Source organism: Danio rerio, chromosome 9, assembly GCF_052040795.2.
Source record: "Danio rerio strain M-AB ecotype USA chromosome 9, GRCz13ab, whole genome shotgun sequence".
In the NCBI taxonomy this organism is placed as follows: Eukaryota; Metazoa; Chordata; class Actinopteri; order Cypriniformes; family Danionidae; genus Danio; species Danio rerio.
In genome coordinates, this window is record NC_141029.1 from 4,352,501 (window position 1) to 4,358,032 (window position 5,532).

A 5,532-nucleotide genomic window follows, 5' to 3' on the forward strand; every position below is an offset into this window, starting at 1 on the left:
CCCAAAATAACACACAAATAACGTTTTATAACTCTTTAAAAATGGCCCCCTTTAGGCTTTAATCCTGTGTGCCATTTTGATGACTGTCGCTTTAAATTCATCTATTTCAAAGTTAAGCATTTACAAATGCATCAGCATAGTGGCAGATTCAAAAACAGACTAACATCCTAAGCTAATGAGGGAGACATCATCATCAGTAGTGGGCGGGGCTTTCCCCCTCTGATGTCACATACAAAATGAGAATGTCAATTAAAGTGTTTCAGCAGACTGGTTTGATAAAGTATGATACTAAAACATGAAATGAATGCATTTGTACCATTAGAAGCTGGTTATATTCACACACTGTTGCCATACAACTGTGTTTAAACCCATTATTAAGTGATTTTTGCATAACTAGTGCCCTTTAATACACTTCACCATTCATAATAGCCGGGCTGAAAGCTGGGCTTCCAGCTAACTTGATCAAACCTCTTCAGCTGCTCCAGAACGCAGCAGCACGGGTGGTCTTTAATGAACCTAAAAGAGCACATGTCACTCCGCTGCTCATCAGTTTACACTGGCTGCCAGTTGCTGCTCGCATCAAATTCAAAGCTCTGATGTTTGCTTACAAAGCGACTTCTGGCTTTGCTCCTTCGTATCTGCTCTCACTTCTGCAGATGTATGTGCCCTCCAGAAAATTGCGTTCTGTGAATGAACATCGCCTCGTGGATCCATCCCAAAGAGGGAAGAATTCGCTTTCCCGAACTCTCGCATTTAATCTGCCCAGTTGGTGGAATGAACTCCCAAACTGCATCAGAACGGCAGAGTCACTCGCTGTCTTCAAGAAACGACTAAAAACTCAACTATTTATTCTCCACTTTCCTTACTAATCTGCAATTGCCTCTCTGGTTCTACCGCTAACTGTATTACAAAAAAAAAAAAAAATGTTTTCCTTCTTACACTTTACACACCTGAACCTTGCCTACAGCACTTAATGTTGCTCTTATAGTTGTGTAAATTCCTTCCTTGTCCTCATTTGTAAGTTGCTTTGGATAAAAGCATCTGCTAAATGACTAAATGTAAATGTAAATTATACAGTTTAATAAAGAGCAACAGTCTGTTCATTAGTCTTAAAATATTATTCATTCTCATGGGAATTATTTACTATACATTATGCATTCACAGGTTTTTTTTCCTGTTCTGGGAATTTAAGCACAGTGTTCGGATCAAAGAGATAAAGATATATAAACGTCATGTTTACGTTGATTAACTGTAATTATACACAAGAGAACGTGGAATAACTGGAAATGAGCCCACATTAAACACTTCATACAGCTGACTGACAGTATATCCTCACATTTCAGGATTTCGTCAAAATAAACAACATTCGCTGTGTCCTCAAAATGCTATTGGTCACATTTACTATGCATTTAAATCATTTGTTTATTTATGTATTTGACCTCTAATTTCTTTTTCACTATCTTTTAGTGCTTTTGATGCTTTTAATGACTTTGATAGAATATTTTTATGATATTTATATATAGCTGAAGTCAGAATTATTAGCCCCTGTAAATTTTTTCCCCCCTAATTTCTGTTTAACGGAGAGATTTTTTAAGCACATTTTTAAACACAGTTTTAATGACTCATCTCTAATAACTGATTTATTTTATCTTTGCCATGATGACAGTAAATAATATTTGACTAGATATTTTTCAAGACACTTCTATACAGCTAAAAGTGACATTTAAAGGTTTAACTAATTAGGTTAACTAGGCAGGTTAGTGTAATTGGGCAAGTTACTGTATAACGATGGTTTGTTCTGTAGACCATTGAAAAAAATATAGCCTACAGGGGCTAATAATTTTGACCTTAATATTTGAATTGAATTGAATTTTATTTGACAGATTTAGACAAAATCTGTACAAAAATACAAGTATCCCATATATTTTGAAATAAAAACTGTGGAGGATAAAAACACAATAAAGCCCTGGACTTGTTTCCACTGCAGTCCTCGCTGTTAAATAAAACAATGTATGGCTTTAAAATACCAATGATGCATAAAACAAACAGTACCTCCACATTTTAAAACAGGAACAAAATAATTCACAAACTCATTCCTTCATTCATTCATTTTTCTTTTCGGCTTAGTCCCTCTATCAATCAGGGGTCGCCACAGCAGAATGAACTGTCAACTCATCCAGCATATGTTCTTCGCAGCTAATGGCCTTCCAGCTGCAACCCAATTCACAATCAAGTAACATATCAAATAAAACATCCTCGTTCACCATGCAAACTAAATATCCTTATCAAGCAACCATCTTCTGATGGCTTTTTTAAACCTCCTTAAATCTTTTATTTCCTTGATTGATTTTGGTAATTTGTTCTACATGATTGCACTTGTATATAAAAACATATTCTTCCCCACTAGACTTTTAAATTTAAATAAACAAATATTAAAATGCCCACCCCTAGTACTTTATGAATGCTGCTGCCTCACCATCTGAAAATAGTTCACCAAATAATTAGGAACCACATTATTTAACATTTTACGTACCATTCCCAGTTTTAAAAAACATACTCCATTGCTAACAGTTAACATAGCTTTTTCTTTAAAAACTCTTTGTGCAAATGAGCTCTAGGATGAATTTATAAAATTATTGGTAGTAATTTATTTAAAATTTATATAATTAAAAAAATATAAAATTGCTTTTATTCAAGCCAAAATAAGACTTTCCGCAGAAGAAAAAAAAAAACATACTGTGAACATTTTACACACACACACACACATATATATATATATATATATATATATATATATATATATATATATATATATATATATATATATATGTGTGTGTGTGTGTAAGTAAATTTTTTTAATTAGTTTTTTTTAGTGGTGTCCAAATATGCCATGTCGATGACATTAGAAGTTAAATAAATAAAATTAAATTAACATAAATTAATTTTTAATTATATAAATGCACACATTATCTATATATGTTAAAATAAAAATATTTTTTAATTAAATAAAACTAAATTGAAAATGTTTTTTTAAATAAATACGCACATTGTTTTGTGTGTGTGTGTGTGTGTGTGTGTGTGTGTGTGTGTGTGTGTAAATTAGATTTTTTAGAGGTGTCCAACCATGCCATGTCAATGACATTTACAAATTTAAGAGACATCAGAGACACAGTTAAATTAAAATAAAATAATTAAAATGATAAAGGAAACTTGTTGAAATCACTTTAAATTACACGTCATTTCTCAATATTAGATAACTACATAAAATAAGACATTATAACATTTTAAAAATCCAAACTAATCTTTTAACATAGTTAATGCACTTTGAAATGACATGAAAAATAAATAATAATATCTGCTTTTTTAATAACTATCATCAAAAGCTTCAAATAAATGACTTCTATACACAATTAGAGCACAGCATGTTCTCAAATGAGACGCTTCTTGCTGGAAATCTCACAACATCTCAAAGGTCTGCTCATAGTAACCTGAGGATGTTAAGAGTCTCTGAAACTCACCCATGCAGACAGCAGCGCAGATTAGTGTCATTCACCAGAGTGCAGTGTCGAGAGCGCGTCCAGACCCCGCTGTCCCGACTCCACTCTGCGTTTAACGTGTTTTCCCTGTCGGCACCAAACTTTGCTGGCATGAATCCTAACATCACAGGCTGAGAGCTGCTCATTGGCTGCAGGGTTTACAGGAGTTGAAGGGGGGAAGGACTGAACACTGCACAGGCTGAAAAAAGGAAATGTGTGCTTTAATACTGCTCTTCTGAAGGAATGTCAATTCATCTTATTTTCCTTCTTCAATATTATATTCTACATAATTAAGACTGTCTGTAAACATAAATGGTAAAACAAAGTTAATTAAATTAAAGGCATACAAATTGAAAATGTATTTTTATATTTAAAATCCATTATCACATTTTTTTGGGAGAGGGTAGATGCTCTTCATTGATCGAAACAAGTATTAGTTTCAGCAGTCAATCAATCAGTTAATCAATATGAAGCAACCGTTTTGACAATAATAAATATTGATCCATTTTTATGCAATAATATAAAAGCAACAATTAGTAATAAATGTTTACAAAATCACAATCGCAGTACATACTGTAGATCCATGCCTATTATCAGAGGGCCAGAAAGTTATTAATTTTTTTTAAATTGTTTGAATATTGGTGTCGGAGATGCAGCAAGTGCAGAGACTGTTGTGTACATCATGATTTAATTTCAAATTCACAATGTGTGATATGACTATAAAGTGGCTGTTGACTTAACAAGTGGATTGGAATGTGTTTGGTAGTTTAGACATACAATGCAACTTTAAAAAAATAAAATAAATAAAATTATATATATATATATATATATATATATATATATATATATATATATATATATATATATATATATATATATATATATATATATTAGTGCTGTCAAGCGATTAAAAAAATTAACTAATTAATCACACTTTTTTTTTTAATTAATCGCATTCAAAAGACTGAAACTTGTAATTTTGGATATTCGAATGTAAAATTAATGTAAACGCAAGACAAAAACTATTTAAATTCAAAATATAATTGTTTTTAAGAATTTTTGTTTAAATTTCTTCAAACCCACCATAAACCATCAAGATCCTGGCTTGACAACCATATTTATTACAGAAATAAAAACACAGGCATGTTAGTGCCATTTGAAGTTCAAAACAATCATTGCCAATAAAGAAAACACTGATTTCCAAGTTGGATTCCAAGTGAACTGCAATAAATACTACAATAAAGTATTAAATACAAACAATTGCACTCACAACAGGAAAAAAAAAACAAAAACGTTAATTGCGTAAATTTTTTTAACAAGTTAAATATTTCAAATTTATATTTATATATATATATATATATATATATATATATATATATATATATATATATATATATATATATATATATATATATATATAATGTTTTTTAAAGTTGTATTGTATGTCCAAACTACCGAACACATTCCAATATGTGTGTGTGTGTGTGTGTGTGTGTGTGTATATATATATATATATATATATATATATATATATATATATATATATATATATATATATATATATATATATATATATATATAGTTGAAGTCAGAATTATTAGCCCCCCTTTGACTTTTTTTTTTTTTTTTAATGTTTCCCTAATGATGTTTAACAGAGCAAGAAAATTTTCACAATATGTCTTAAAATATTTTTTCTTGTGGAGAAAGTCTTATTTGTTTTATTTCGGCTAGAATAAAAGCAGTTTTTTTTTAATTTTTTGTAACACCATTTTAAGGACAAATTTATTACCCCAAACTGGCTTGGAACCAGTGGACAATGATTAAATGATGACAGTTTTTATTTAGGGGTAAACTACCCCTTTAAGGTGATATAAAAGGGTCAAAAATGCTAATCGATTCAATGCCAATTGACTACCTTGATTATAACATGACATCAAATTCACATCTAAAATTATCGTCAAAACATCAAAATAGTTGAACTCTGTAACTATTTTTG

The 5,532-nt window shown here is 30.5% G+C and overlaps 1 protein-coding gene across 4 annotated transcripts in view; it reads right to left on the reverse strand.

Annotated features, from left to right (window-relative positions):
• The window catches only part of mylka (myosin, light chain kinase a), a 125,630-nt gene extending 122,016 nt beyond the window's left edge, over positions 1-3,614 (reverse strand). For all 4 annotated transcript variants that reach the window (XM_087267340.1, XM_087267339.1, XM_087267338.1 and 1 more), the window contains exon 1: positions 3,519-3,614. The gene's annotated coding sequence lies outside the window, so the exon portion shown is untranslated. The remainder of the gene's footprint in view (positions 1-3,518) is intronic.
• Between the last annotated feature and the right edge of the window lie 1,918 nt (positions 3,615-5,532).